Raw genomic sequence first — 16,996 nt, 5'->3', positions numbered from 1 at the left:
CATCTGCCATATTTCATAATCATGAAACGCAGCTATGGCAAGCATCACCCTAATAGACTTTATCTTCGCAACTGGTGAGAAGGTCTCATCATAGTCCACTCCGGGAGTTTGAGTAAAGCCCTTCGCAACCAATCGCGCTTTATAAGTATGCACTTTCCCATCCATGTCCGTCTTCTTCTTGAAGATCCACTTGCACCCGACTGTCTTACGACCCGGTACATTATCAACCAAATTCCAAACTTGGTTGTCGTACATGGACTGAATCTCGCTGTCCATAGCCTCTTTCCATTTTGCAGACTCTGGGCCTGCCATGGCTTCCTTATAGCTGCTAGGTTCATCCAAATTTACTAGTGTACTATCACTAATAAATGTATCCCCTTCAGTAGTAATATGAAAACCATAAAACTGGGGTGGAACACTAGCCCTAGTGGAACGTCGAAGAGGTAGGGACTCGTCAATAGGTTCAACAGGAGTTTCTTCCTCAAGTTGAGTGCCAGTGTCCGAGGTTCCTTCATCGCTTTGATCTTGAATTTCTTCAAGTTCAATTTGCCTCCCACTGTCTTCTTGGCTTATTAATTCCCTTTCTCGAAAAACCCCTCTTCTAGCAACGAAGACAACATTGTCATTTGGTTTATAGAAAAGGTAGCCAAAAGACTTCTGCGGATAGCCGATGAAATAACACTTCTCACTGCGAGGTTCTAGTTTGTCGTGAGTTTCTCGTCTTACGAAAGCCTCGCAACCCCAAACCTTGATATGTGCCAACGAGGGAGCCTTCCCTGTCCACATCTCGTGAGGAGTCTTGGAAACCTTCTTGGTGGGAACTAAGTTAAGTATGTGGGCGGCAGTCTCTAAGGCATACCCCCAGAAAGCTATTGGTAACGAAGTCCGACTCATCATAGAACGAACCATGTCCAACAAGGTCCGATTACGTCTCTCAGCCACACCATTCAATTGTGGCGTTCTCGGAGGCGTCAATTGCGAAATGATTCCACATTCTTTTAGATAGTCGTGAAACTCAAGACTTAGGTACTCTCCTCCTCGGTCTGACCGAAGCATCTTGATTTTCCTGCCCAGCTGATTCTCCACTTCATTCTTAAACTCTTTGAACTTTTCAAAGGTTTCCGACTTTTGCTTGGTCAAGTAGATATATCCATATCTGCTATAATCATCTGTAAAAGTCACGTAGAAGCGGCAAGCATCCCTTGTGGTGGATCTAAAGGGCCCACACACATCAGTGTGTATGAGATCCAATAAACCCTCACCCCTTTCACAAGTGCCAGTAAAGGGTGACTTGGTCATCTTCCCAAGTAAACAAGACTCACACGTGTCATCGTCCCTAAGGTCGAATGACTCCAACACTCCATCCTTTTGGAGTTGGGCTATGCGTTTCTTGTTGACATGGCCAAGGCGACAATGCCACAAGCATGCTTTGTCTAGACTAGTAGACGAATCAATATTCAAAACATTATTTCCAAAATTATCAACAATCATCACAGATTCATAAATCCCATTACAAGGTAATGCATTGAAATAAAAGACACCATTCAAATAAACATTAATAGAACCATTATTATTATCAAAAGAATATCTGAAACCTTGTCTAAACAACCCGTGAAAAGAAATAATGTTTCTTGCCATATCTGGCGAATAACAGCAATTCTCTAAATCTACTCCTAACCCATTACTCAACACTAAAGAATAAACACCGACTTTGGTCACAGGCGAAGATCTTCTGTTTCCCATAATCAGGTTCGTCTTCCCATGCTCCATCTCCCTACTTCTTTTTAGGCCCTGCAAATCAGAACAAATGTGGTAACCACATCCTGTATCAAGAACCCATGAAGTAGCAAATGATGAGTTATTAGATTTAATAGAATACATACCTGCAAATGTGGGCTTGATCTTCCCATCTCTTATGTCCTGCAGATATTGTGGGCAGCTTCGCTTCCAGTGGCCTTTTTGGTGGCAATAGAAGCACTCTGCTTCTTTAGGATCGGAAGAGGGTTTAACGGGGCCAGCTTTGGTCCCACTTGAGGACGAACCATCACGGGGTTTCCCTTTATGGTGGCTCTTACATGGAGCCTTCCTCTTTTTGCCCTTTCCTTGACCTATTTCCATCACAGGAGCGGCCACAGCAGGGGACGGTGCAACGGATTTGTCTTTGAGATTGCTCTCAGCAGTCCTCAAAAGTCCTTGGAGCTTGCTCAAGGAGACCTCCTCTTTGTTCATATGGTAGGTCATCCTAAACTGATTGTAGCAGGAGGGCAAGGAGTGGAGGATTATGTCGATAGCCAAATCCTCATCAAACTTAACATTAAGTTTGAGAAGACGATCAACATACCTCTGCATTTTTTGCAAATGAGAGGTTAGGGATTCTCCACTCCCCATCTTAGCGGTGATCATGTTAGTAATGATCTCATAGCGCTCTTGCCTCGCGCTCTGGTGATACCTGTCCAGCAAATCCTGATGCATTTCATATGGATACATGTCCTCATAGGACTTTTGGAGTTCGAGGTTCATGGTGGCCAGCATGATGCAGTGAACTTTCGGGGCATCACGCTCGTGGGCCTCAAAGGCGGCCAGTTCCTTAGGAGTAGCAACATCTAGGATGATCTTCTCAAGCTTTTCATCGAGGACATATTCTTTGTCCTCATAGCGTGTGAGCATGCGAATGTACCTCATCCACTCGTTGAAGTTTGAACCATCAAATGTCACTTTCTGACACAAGTTCATCAACGAGAATGACCCAGAAGCGTTGTTGTTGTTGGTGTTAGCAGACATCTGAAAAAGAAAAGGACAAAGCTTGATTAGAAATGAATCCCTAATTAAACACCCAAATGAGAAATTAGGGCTAGGATCCAACAACATTATTTACAACTTAGAAAGGGATGCCGTACTCTAAAAGTAAATAACTTGAAGGTAAGTGAATGACGATTCACTAGTTCTCACCATGAAAAACGAAAAAGCAATTTAGGTTTTAAATGTATTGAAAACTCCTAGATCTTTGAGATTCATTGAACTTTTCAATGGCATGTTTAAATCTCGATATGCATTTCACGTTTGCGACTGGGATGCCGAGGATCGCAAACAAATTTGTGAATAACCATGCGAATTAACGTGGTGCATTCAATGTCATTATCACCTAATCAATGTGCCGGTAAACCACACACGCTCCATTGATCTATGACAAACATCGAGTCACCCTTCGCTACCAATGTCATCCCCAAATTCATGTGCCGGTTAACCACACGCGCTCCATCAATGTTTGACAAGGGTACGAAGTGTAATTCCATGGATTAGCATCATTTTCACATTTTACCCTAAAGTAACTAAGAGTGGGAATTTGTAAAACAATGTAGTTACTTTAATATTTCCATTATACTTTTAATGAGGAATTAAGTGCCCTATCCTATCCGTTCGGCTAACGACCCTCCACCAGTCAATCAAGCGGTAGATGTGAGTGTACATCCATTAAGCGCCATTTTATAGGCAGCAACCTTATACCCACCTTATAGACTGGCTTCGTGAATGAGGCCTACTAGCGATAAGACTAGCTTATTCTTATACATATATAATTATTAATCTTATAATATTATAATTGTATAAGGGTGTATTTTAAAGCATTTCAAAATACTAGTATCTTAATGTGTATTTAAAATTTTCGAAAATTAAGGCTATTTAATTTAAAATTTTAAACACCAAAAACTTTGATTTAATAATTATCAAGATAAAACAATTAATTTGAATTATTTAATCTTTAAGGTTTATCATAAAATCAAAACTGATATTATCCCCTAGATTTTTTGTATTTTTAAATATATGGAAAGGATAATACAAGATCTTCAATTATCTAGTTTAAACAATTAAATTGATAATCACAAAGATAGCAATATCCAAATCCCTAAAATCTTGGGATCTTATCTTGGGGGGCAAGGGATTTTCGAAATCCCTAGGGTTTCTTAACCCTAATTTCGAAATTTGGAGGCTAGGCAAAAAGGTTTTAAGAACCCTATCAAAAATCGCCAACTAGGGTTTTGCAACCCTAATTTGCGAAAATCACCAAGCCTTAGGGTTTACTTGCCATAAACCCTAATTTGCCAAATTCATAATATGTATCAAATCCAATTGAAAACAAAAAACCAATGGCTCTGATACCACTGATAGGTTTAATACAAACAATCCTATGTGTGCATGCAACCCTAGTTGGATCTATGTTTTCACTATAAGACATACAACTTTATGAACACAAAATAAACCCTAGCATGCTTCTATGATTTTCGAAAATTACATAGAAGTGTAGTAGACATACCTTTGTTGTTATATAGCAATAACAACTAGTTTTCTTGATCTCTTGAACTCTCTTGAACTCTTGAAAGCAAGCACCACAATTGTAGTGCCTCTAATGGCTCACAAACACCTTGAAGCAAGAAGGAAACTAAGAGAGAGAAGGGAATGATGCTAATTTCGGCCCTAGGGTTTCCTTGGAATCAAGTGGCCTTAAATTGAAGCATAGGGCATGTATTTATACTATAGGGTGCTAGGGTTTTAGTATAAACCCTAATGGACAGCTTAGCCACCAAGCAGCCCAAGGAACCTTATGGAATGAGGCCTTGGACGAAAATATGATGATCCTTCATCATAATTTCGTTCCCCCTTAGTCCATTAGGTTTCCTAGCCCAAAACTCAACTATCACACATTTGACAGTTTATACCCCTTTATTTAATTAATCTCTTTTAGTCACCAAATTAATTCCTAATTAATTTATGACTAATACTAATTAAATAAATATGATTTCTCCTTTAATATATTATTCTTATAATATATAAATAAATCATAATTTCTCCTCTCTCATATCAAATTACCTTGTCAAGTTGCTTTGGTGAAGGCAACCCAAAAGGACCATGCACACTCGGGTCAAGTATATACAAAATATGGTTACTAACTTAGACACTAATCCAACAATTTGCTTGGTAGGAAGACCATGTGGGGGTTCCCATTGTAGATAGTAAGACCACGTGGGGGGTTCCAGTGGCACTAGGTGTAAGACCCGAGAGGGTTTCTAAGGCTTCTTCATATGTTTTTCGCGTAGCTTATGTGATATGTATAGTTGTTAGCTAGTATGTTATGTAATATGTGATTGTGTGTGGTTATGTTATGGGGAACTCACTAAGCTTTCAAGCTTACCGTTTGTGGATTTGTTTCAGGTACATCCGAGCCCAAGGGCAAGGTCAAGGCGTGATGACATGGCGTGCACTCTAGCTCTCTTTCACTGATTTGTTTTGGGGACACTCTGATGATTTAAATAAAGTTGTAATGAACGTTGATGTGAAAACAATTATGTTGGGATTTCATGAATTATGAAAATGTGTTCTATTAATTAAAAATGAAAATTTTCTTTGTAAAATTTGGGTCATTACAAGTTGGTATTAGAGCCTTGGTTTGAGGGATTCGGGCACACTCTCGAGTGTGTTAGGACTCAAACTAAGGAAATGGTAAAATTGTTTTTAAAAGTAACATAAAAATGGGTTTTCAAAAGGAAACAAAAAGATGAGAGTGCAACGCGTGTGATCAGCCAAGCCAAGTAAGTAGTTCCCTAATATGTTAGCCATGTTATACTGATATATGAGCCTTATTGATTATATGGAACTTGCTATGTGTATGCTTTTAAAATTGTATACGGTTATGAGCTTATAGCCTCAGAACGATTGATTTGGCCTTATTTCATGTTTCTTGTTTGGCTGTGGTCCTAGGGTAGAATCTTTTATTCAAAACTCTATTTGATCCTTTTCTGTGTACAATTTGCATGCATGAAATCAACCTGTTATGATGGGTTTGATTGATATGAGTATAGTAAATCTTAGGACAACCTGAGATTGATATATGTAGTAATTGTGGGTATGGTTCGGTTTTGGGACGAACTGGAGTTATCAGGTAGAGCATTGGGGAAAGGTACAGGTAGGTGTGGAAGGTAGTATTGGGCCTGTACTACTGGAAGCACAGGACCTGTACCCGATCTAATGCTAGATCTGACGACTTCAAGGAGGACCGGTGTGGGGAAATCCATTGTATGGAAATCCTGATCATTATGATTTATGACTTTTCAGTTCAGCATGGTGATGACACGATTTGGAGTAGGGGGATCAGGATTGGGATCTGGATCTGGGGCAGGGTCAGGTGACACTACTGATGTGATTGATGAGAGGTTGCACGAGCTTGTTGCATCCGAGGTTACCAGGGGCATCCTTGACGCTACCCCAGTCATTTTTGGGACGGTCAAGGAGGGCATTATGGAGATCATGGAGGAGAGACTCAAATCATTCATGGATAAGTTTGTTCCAGGCCAGGTTGGGGCCTGAACTCCCTCATTCCGGGAGTTCAAGGCATGTGGGGCACCGAAGTTTTTCGGGGTTAGGGACCCCATTGTCTGCCGACGTTGGGTGGCGGATATCGAGAACGACCATCGCACGAGTTCTTTCCCGGATGCGGAAAAGCTATATGTTGAGGGACAGGGCCCGAGATTGGTGTGGCGAGGTTACTAGCCAGGTGGGACCATTCGGTGTGGCTGAGATGACTTGGGCAAAGTTTGTTTGGCGTTTCTACTCAGAGTTTGCACCACCTATTGAGGTGCAACGACTAGTGTGGGAGTTTCATGACTTGCAGCAGACCACCGAGACTGTAGCGGAGATCACCGCCAAGTTTCGGGAACGAGCTTTGTTGATCTCATACTATGCAACCGATAAGGAGTTGAGGTGGACTCGATACGATTCCATGACGAGGGATGATATTCAGGAGTTTGCGAGCTTTACGGAGTGCAAGACCCTGAATGAGATGGTGGAGAAGGCCCATGAGAGGGAGATGGAGTTGGATTTCCGCACAAAGCAGAAGCCCGAGCAGGCACATACAGCAGTGGGTCAGGCTAAAAAGCCTAAGACCTCTGATTCTTTGTGTAAGGGCCAACAGGGTCGTGGCCGGTGTGCCAAGTGCGGGAGATTTTATGGTTGCTTTAGTTTTACGAAAAAGATAGAATGCCTTTCAAAAAATCCCATTATTTCCTATTACAAATGAAAAGTAGTTTTAATGCCATAAAACCGCTCCGTATAAGTGTTATTGTACTTATAACATAGTATAACATAATTTTAATGTATAATAAAATTATATGAAGAATGTTTTCCCATTTTGTTTATGGAAAATAAAATTATGTTGGTTAACTAGGGTTAACTACCCTATAATTAAGTTGGTTAATTAGGGTTAAAAAGTGATTGAGGTTATAAGCATACTTGATTGACTAGTATAAAACACGACGTTCTTCAAGCGTCAATAATGGTATGACATTTGTCACCCGTAGACACGCAGGTCCCACTATAGCTAGTAACAAGGTGTGGGATGGTCAATCCCGTATAGATCTATACACAAACTCACGCTCTCCCTCCAGGAGACTCTAGTTACAAAATGCGACTTAGCAAATATATTGCTATGCCGTGAAATAGTATCTCACATTTTAGTTTAACTTGTTTATGGAAGTTTTGAATTATATCCTTATCTTAGCAAAGTAGCTTAACCTTGTGTACTTATCTAGTAAAAATAGATTTCTTGTTTGCTTCATAAATTATACCTATTATAATTTATATGCAATCTGTTTAGCATGATTGTTCATGACTGTACCCCTTTGCTCGGCGTGCTACAAAGGTAATAATACTGATTTAAGTAATCTTATATATATATATATATATATAATATAATATAATATAATATAATATAATATAATATAATATAATTAAAATGGAAATGACCTTCGGACAAATAACTCCACCTTAAGCCCACATCCAAACAAGGAAAAGGAAATAAAGCGAATCATTAGCCCTAAGTCCTTTAAATCTTATTTATGTACATATACATATATAAATATGATTTTGACAAATATAAGTTTAAAGAGTTTATAAAACATTTAAAAAGAGTTTAACAGTATTTCAAAGAGTTTACGTGACTTAACGTCATTTTGGAAACATTTAGTAATCTTTTATTGTAAACACAATATTTATAACAATAAGAAAACCTTTTGTTTGCTTGTTTTCACATATAAATATTAACACAATTAAATTGTGTTCAACTTGTATTCCCCCCCCCCCCCCAAAAAAAAAGCATTTAAAAACATTTAAAAAGGTAGATTATAGGGTTATGAACTCACCTTATGTGGGTGATTCAATTGAAGATTTGATATAGGGTGTTTTTCCACATGTTAGCTCCCCGGACACAACCAAGTTCTAAATAGCAATTTATGCGATATATTGCCATTGAATTAGTGAATATAACCTCTAAGGTATTAAGGAAACAACCTAGTATGTAAGAATTACTTAGAAAAGAAGTGTTAGAAGCAAAGATGGAAGGCTGCAAGGTGTTCACGGCCAGCCTAGGGGTTTTCGGCCCTAGAAGAACTTGGTGTTCTTGATTTTACGACCCAAGGATCTTGATGAATGAAGAATACTTGAAGATCCTAAGCAAGATCCTAAGAAGATTAAAGTAAGAAGGATGATATTTGAGAGGGAATGAGGGTTTTCGGTTGAAGATTTCGAGAGAAAATAGTTGAGTTTTCGGCTAGAGGTGTAGAAGTGAGGATAAAATCAGTCAAACACACACACACACACACACACACACACATATATATATATATATATATATATATATATATATAGGGTAGGATTCACAGTCCGAAGAGAGTTCACGGTCGAGGCGAGTTCACAACCTGAAGTGGTTTGCGGCTATGAACCTCGTTTGTTGCTGCGAGGGTTTACGGTTGTGAACCTCGTTTGCAGTCCATGCGAAGTTTTGTGGTTCGGGCAAGGTTCTCGGTTCCGAAGGTTTCCCTCCTTAAACACACTGCACCTTTTGAACACAAGGTCCATACACCTATAACTCATTACTCTAATTATATTAAGATAATTAAAGAAATAATTTCGATCTTTAATTGGTACGTTTGACTAATTTACTGATTTTGACTTTTATAAGAATAGAAATTTCGGGTTGTCACACCTTTTTACCTCTTGCATGCTAGATCTAGGTTCTAAGCTCCTTTTTGCATGGTCGAGTTGGATAGCGTACACGAGATTCATAAAGTTGGCAACTTTATGGATCATTAAGACAACCTTGGTATTATAAGCTTAGGATCTGTGTTTTGGAGTTGGTTTTAGACTCCAAGCATGAGTCTTGATCACATTTTCCCTCTTTTGACCTAGCGAGTGTTTAAGTCATGCATTGAGCATACATGACTAAAAAGCTATGATTTTTATTATCCTTTGGGTGAGGGAAGACCCTATGGTAAGTCCCAAGTAGTGGCTTAAAGGAACAAGAGCTTAATGCTCAAAACTAGCCAGGGCAGCGCTCACGACGTGATGATGAGCCTGCCACGTCATGAGAATGCATCTCATCTGCAACTGTTTTGTTTGTTTTAGGTCACGACGTGACCCGGAGTGGCCACGATGTGACAGTGGTTGGAATCGACACTGGGCAAGTTAATTGGCTAATTGACCTGCTGAGTTGGGTCTGGGTCAAGTTCATACTCACAACATAACCATGACTTGGTCACGACGTGAGGTTCAGCTTTTGAAGTTTGGACCGTTGACTTTAGGCCATTTTTGTAACATCCCAAAAATTTCGTTTTAAATCATTAATAAAAACCATAATTATCAACCATTTCATTCATAAACAAAAATCGTTATATCAAATCAAAGTATCATCTCAAAACATATTCTTTTTATCAGAGTAAACATCCCAGGCTAAAACATCTTGGTGTGTGCTATGCAGTCATCCCGAGCTCCTCCCTCCGCTACCGGAAGTACCTAAAACCAAAAATGAAAACTGTAAGCATGAAGCTAAGTGAGTTCCTCATACTACCACATACCATATGATGTGTGTGAAATGAACTAGTTTTAATCCTACTAACTTAAACACAAAGTCAAACACACGAAAGGCAGTGTACCTATCGATTGACAGTTTAGTTCAGGCAAGTAGGGTATTGAACACAGGGAACAGTAAACAATTAAAAAAAATGATAATATTATCTAAATAAAACAAGTAATAGAAAGGGGGTTTTCACTTGTTTTGCAAGGCTAGAAACTTAAACAATTAACTAAAACTTAAACTAAGCAACTAAGAGCTAAGCAAATAAAAATCAACTAAATTCAATAATTAATGATACTTCTTTTTAGGTTCGAATCATTTATTCCTATGGATGATTTTATGACAAGTGAAATGGATTAATTTGGATTGGCTACCGATTAGTGTGATTAGGTTCACGTTCGCTATTACTAATCTTTAGAAAACAAACTAATTCAAGCAGTGATCAGTTGATTAAACCAATGAGTTTCCTAGTTTATTGATTCGGGTTAAATAAGACTTGTAATTAGTTAATCAAATTACTAATTCAATTAACCTCTTTTTGATGGTTTGTCACACAAGCTCACACATTAATTTACCGATTTTCTAGTTAATCCTAGTTTTACGTTCGCTAATCCTAGGCACATAACTATGTTCTCACATAAATCACATGAGGTAAGCAATTAAGAGATGTTCATGCGACTTAATTACTTGATAATTAACTGAAAATAGTTATGGTTAATGCATAAGGTTCTTTAACAAGCTTAACAAAACAAAGTTCACCAAATTAAATTAATCCAACCACAAAATCAAACCATAATCACAAAATCATCTATCCTAAACAGAAGGTATGAGTTTTAGCTCATGATTACAGTAGAAACAAGCTCAAAAATGAAATCAATTGGTAAAAACATAGTTCAAACAAGAGATTAGGTAAAGATTACACATGATTTTGCCTTGATTCTCCTTAAAGTTGAATGTAGGGTTGATTCCCTAGCTTCACATGCTCCAGCAACACCTTTAGTCGACAATTGGCCTCTAAGGGTTCATCTATATGGTAGGGTATCGGGCAGGAATGCCCTTTATATAGATTTTCACAAAACATAGGTGACTCGTCGAGTCCAGTGACCGACTCAGCGAGTCCGTCATTTAAAACCCGTGCACGACAAGTCAGCGTCCAACACTACTAGAAAAAAGGCCTTTTACGACGCTCATTGCGCGTCGTAAAACGCTCAGACGACGCGCAAATGCGCGTCAAGGAAGGCCCTGTCATAAAGAGAGATGACGCGCTTTTGCGCGTCGTCTATAGACGACGCGCATTTACGACGCGCATTTATGACGCGCATTTACGACGCGCGGTTATGACACGCATTGCGTATCAAGGAAGGCCCTGTCATAAAGGAAGACGACACGTATTTGCGTGTCGTAACCTTACGACGCGCGTGTTTATGACACGCAATGCGTATCAAGGAAGCACCAGTCAAGAAAGACCATGTCATAAATGAAGACGACACACATTTTTGCGTATCGTAATTTTAATTTTTTTAAAAAAAGAATATATTTATATATTTATTAATTTATAAATTAAATTTGCATTTAATCTCTCATAATAGAAATAAAATACCATATACAAAAAATACAATCCATTGCATAATATAAAATAAAATATCATATACAAAAAATACAATCCATTGTATTTAATTTGTATGTATAACAAAGACACATGTGTTAAACTTGTTACCATTAACATCTAATCGTATGGACTCGAGTGTTAAACTTGTTACCATTAATATCTGATTCATAAGTCCTTTCAACAAGATTGTTACCTGCATAAATGAAAACAAACAGGAACATTAACAGCCCAGCTATGAACAATATTGTTACCTGCATAAGTTACTAAGAGACTTATATACACAGCTGGTTTGTAATATGGCACTAAGAAGCCCAAGAATTGTTTGTGTTTTTCCTGCTCCTGGTGGATCCTACATAGACAAAAGGTAAGAATTAACATTTTCAAAGTAAATATAAGAAAAGGGCATTATAGTAATTACCTCCATGCAATACTCAATGTTCTTCTGGATAAGATGATTTAGAATCTCTGGTACATATCATAAGGATCCCAAAATCATATAGTTGGTTATTGTTTAATTGTTTAATTTATAACATTTTTCCCAGGATAAATGATGTTTATAAAAATATTTGAGAAGCCATACTCATATATATATATATATATATATATATATATATATATATATATATATATATATATATATATATATATAAAGTTCATTAAGTCAAAAAGAAACTAACAATTATAAACTTAAAAAGGATACTTGGGTCCACAACTTCAACCAAATTATCTGAGTTTAGCAACAAGATGTACTCTTTACCCTGAAAAGCATGATTGAGGTAATCTTGTTAAGTCTTATAAATTTAAAATGTTAATATATAAAAATAAAAAAATGGACAACTGGCTTTACTTGTAATAATAATTCATCAATTTTGCCACTCTTCTTCAAGGAGAGCAAAGCCTCCTACTGATCAAAAGCATACCTTTTTGCAAAAGGAAGAATTAAAAATAATTATACCATGTAAATATATAAATCAAGAATGAAGGTGCATTTGATGTCTCTATTGGCCCAGGGCAAACAACTGTTACCATGATTCCCTTTTGGTAAAACTGAAATAATAAGTGTGATTATCATAATTGTAAACTTTTTGATTTTTTATTTAAACATTATACCCTTTCCAAATAAGAGTTGGGAGTATGTTTCTATTCTAGATTAAATAAACCATCTAATTAATGAAATGAAATGATCATTTTACCCTTTCCAAAGAAGAGTTGGGAGGAAAGAAAAAAAGAAGGGAAAACAAGCATAGAATTAGTGTTTTAATACATTAAGCCTGAATTTTTTTTGGCTTAATCCATCAAATCATTTTGTGTAGAATAAATCAAGATTAAGTTCTTAACCCATTAAGCCCATTAAGTAAAAAAAAACAACCCCTTAATCTAATAATATATATAGTATGTAAATGGATGTTTCTTTTTCATTTCTTGTATCTAATAATATATTAATATATACCTATGTATTAATAATTTGGATATAATGAACAATTTAGAATTAAATTCGATTTTGAGCAAGAAAATGACCTTCCTTGGGGACGTGTAGTTTTTTCACTATTGTCCTTTGGTAAGCCTGTTTCTTCATCATCATCCTCTGAGATAAGAAAACAAGGATCATGAGTTAACAAATACTAAAGCTTCATCACGATTACAAATTAGTTACTTAAGCATATATACGTTCATCATGTTTTGTTTGTGTTGCTTGCTGTCAAAATATACATGAAATTTTGATTAATAAGATAATTTATGTTAATAAACTTAAAAAAAGAGAGAGAACAGGCTCAGGTGAAGAAAATTGAAGAACTTACCACTTTCAACTTTTTGAGAATATTATCAACCTGTGTAGTATCAAATCCCCATTCGTTTGGCTTATCTAAACCAACACCTGTTTTGCATTCAAGTTAGTGGCAAAAAAACAAAAAAAACTTCATTTATACTTTCATACTGTGAGAGTGTGAGGCAAAATCACAAAGCAGAGACTGAAAAAAATGCTAGCCAGCATGTCTGACATTGTGCTTATTAAAAGAAATCACTTCAGTCAAAACCATGGAAGATAGACAAAGATCTTGTAAATGATGTAATGCATCGTCTTTATACAGATTTACCTGAACATAAATGATGACCACTTGAAGCATATCTTTTGGAAGATAATCAGTCACCCAATAGATAGTTGTTTTCGCATTTCCTAGATCTTTTTTGTGAACCCAACAAAATAATAAATATACAGCAGATAAAAATAATAATCAGTTGCAGCTTGGTATACCTTTTTACATGCAGTTATCGGATCATCTGAATAAAATGGAGGTTATCCAACAAGCATCTCATACATTATTGCACCTAGTGACCACCTGCAACAATAGTAATAGTTAAAAACAATCATGAAATAAAAGAAAATGACAAAAATATCCTCAGCAAATAGTAATACAACACTAACAGCAAATAGTAATACAACACTAAAAAAATCAGACCAACAATCGTGAAGTCCATGTCATGTAGTAAAAAAGAAACTGTATTACAGGGGCTAAACAAAACAGACCAACAAATAATATTAGAAGATTTCAGCAAACGTGGGTCTGGGATCCTAATCAGACCATACCTACAAGTTTATTTCTTCTAACTCATCAAACATGGAACAAAAGGAAAGGCATCACGTTCTCGTTTTTATTAATAAGGCGTACCAACAAAGAAATTTTCCCAGAAAGTCATTTGTCCCCTGTTCTACTTCCGTTCTCCCCTGTTAATCTGTATTTTTTTCATCTTCTGTACCTTGGTAATTTCCAGATTATATTCTTACAGGAGCTAGTCGCACTCTAGGGCTTGTATTACTGAAACTCAAAGGCCTAGAAGATAAATTGTAAATTATCGAATTGATCCTCACAAGCATCAATATTTGGTAACCCTTATCAAATTAGAAGTCACGATATAAAGAAAAAGGAGAAATTAAAGGGATAAATATTGAAAACATAAAGATACATGTGAATATAATAAAATGAAGCATTTCTCACTTCATAAAACATATGTAAGAGGTGCTAAAGACTTAATAATATCTGGGGAATTTCATCGAACACTTGGTGTTCGTCTAAAAACCATGGAAAGACAAAGGTAAATTGCAGAAATCAAACACATAAATAAAAAAATGGAGTATAGGAGTTGATAATTCGTTGAAATATGAACAAAAACAGAAACAATAGAGATGCACAATGGATTAACATAATAAATCGAGAAGTAAAAAAAAAGATGAACATAAATCGATTTAGGGATGGAAGTTACCACTATGAAGGCCTGAACATGTTTACTCCTCTCTCTCTCTCTCTCTCTCTCTCTCTCTCTCTCTCTGTGTTCTCGTTAAGCTGCTGGCGAGACTTGGTTGGCGACCCCTTTGGCGGAAGATAGCGGGAGGTGTTTAGCGCCCTTAGCGACCCATGACGACCTTCCTAACGACACCCACTCCTTTGATCCTGATAATCATATCGAGAGTGCTAGATTCATATTCGCTTTCTATTCAAACTGTCCAATTTTTTTGCTGGATACGGTCCAAATTTTTACATAGGATCCACCAAATCATTCAAAACTAGAAAAAGATATGTGAAGAAACGAAAAAATAAAAGCATTACCTAGGTCTCTAACACAGAAGTTTCAAAGGTGATGACGAGATGTAATCGGGAAGTTAATGGAGCAAAGTTACAGTTCTTCGTTGTGTGTTTTTCGATTAATCTTTGGGGAATCTGAAACAAACGAGAATCAAGATTTGCATTCCTAATATTTAGACTTGAGAGTATAATTAGGGCTTTTTCTAACAATTTCAACATCGAGTGGGAGATATGGTGGTTCCAGTAGGTAGAAGTAAGTGAGGGAAGAAGTAGGCAGCAGTCAATGTCGGGAGGGGGAAGGAAGGAGCGTCCATAATTTGGGCAAGAGGGAAAGGAGAAAAAAAAGGAAGACGGGGTTTTTAATTTTTTCAGAATTTCATTTCCCCCCACTGTTAAAGGATGGAACGCGCGTTCCATTAAAAATTATAAAGCGACATCCTTAGACGACGCGCGTTTTATTATAGGTGCCCTCCGTGTTTTTTTTGTTTAGACACTAATTTAATGGCACGCAATAATGTGTGTCCTCTATTGTTAAATTTTTTGAAGAGATGACACTTTTTTAATGTCACTCTCTTTTGCGTAACATAAATCAATGAGTGTCGTGGTTTGCACGTCGTAAAAGGGTCTTTTTCTTGTAGTGCAGAATCGCAAAAGTTTGACGTGACTCATCGAGTTGAGGCCCAAATCGTCGAGTCCGTTTGGAATTAGAATTTTCTCAAAACACAAAATTCATCCGAAATTGTGTCTAAATTTCAGAACATTTTGAATCTCGTCAGTCGGAATTACGGTTCATGATATATGGCCAAAACACTGAAGAGGGGTCAAGTTGTCCAGCAACATCCTTCTTTCTTCAAAATCCAAGATCCAAGCTTCCAATTGCTATATTTGCTTCCTTTTCCATCCGAGCATTTCATTGTTGCTGAAAAATGAAATTATAAACTAATTAAGCACCTTTTGTTCATTAAATGAGATAAAATCAACATAAAGTATTAAGATAATGCATGAATTTTATAATTAAATTTACCCATATCACCATACACATATACACATACTGCAAACATTAGGCCTAGCCCGCTACATCGGCCCCCTCCTGACATCGGATGAATCCGACATTAGGCCCTGCCTAGCATCGAGCCTCACTCGGTATACAAATATGTTCTACTAGGCCCCGCCCGCTATACACATACAAACAATAACATATAATCATGTTAGCACATAACAAACAATCGCTATACTATAACTGCTAGTCTCAAGGCCCCACCTATCTTGGGCTCCACCCTTACTCTGATATAAAGGAGATATGGAACCCCATCCACACTTAGCTAAGTGATGAGGTACAGGACCCCGCCCACACTCATCTCCCTACCAGGAACATACCAGTATCACAAAGACAACAAGTGTAACTAAGCATCCTCTACTGCCTCGGGTACCACCCGTCATCGAACCGTAGCTCAGAAAACATACATATAAACCTTCCTCGGGCCTTGCCCGATCACCAGATCTAAATCCAGTATACACTAGCATACATAAGCGGGTCAGCATTGGTGCCTTAGACCCGTTCCTACTGGAGAGAACTCACCTCACAAGCTGATTGTAGAATCCTGCGAATAACCCCTCGCTGCTAGCTGGCAGATCCTCGAACTGCTGATCACTCGACTCCCTGATCTATTAATTACCAAAATGACACTTAGACCAAAATACCCTCCAAAATTCAAACTAAGTCAAACCTAGACAAAGTCAATGCTCCGAGTTGACTCAACTCACCGAGTTGCTCCCTCAACTCGTCGAGTGCTAAAACTCCAAACACTGAAATCGCGAACCAACTCGTCAAGTCAGCCCCAACTCGCCGAGTTCCCTGGTTACTTTGGGTCATGATTTATCGAATCTACTTGTCGAGTCGGTCCTCAGACT

General features: G+C 37.5%; 1 long non-coding RNA gene across 1 annotated transcript; it reads right to left on the bottom strand.

Annotated features, from left to right (window-relative positions):
• Positions 1-12,887: 12,887 nt before the first annotated feature.
• Positions 12,888-14,243, bottom strand: LOC122197975 (uncharacterized). Its single transcript, XR_006191769.2, has 4 exons — positions 14,174-14,243; positions 13,759-13,843; positions 13,304-13,380; positions 12,888-13,089 (listed from the first exon to the last, which is right to left on the bottom strand). It is a non-coding gene; the product is annotated as an uncharacterized LOC122197975 (long non-coding RNA).
• Positions 14,244-16,996: the final 2,753 nt, after the last annotated feature.

This window comes from Lactuca sativa, chromosome 5, assembly GCF_002870075.4.
Source record: "Lactuca sativa cultivar Salinas chromosome 5, Lsat_Salinas_v11, whole genome shotgun sequence".
NCBI classification, from domain to species: domain Eukaryota; kingdom Viridiplantae; phylum Streptophyta; class Magnoliopsida; order Asterales; family Asteraceae; genus Lactuca; species Lactuca sativa.
This window is presented reverse-complemented; position numbering and strand designations above follow the sequence as displayed.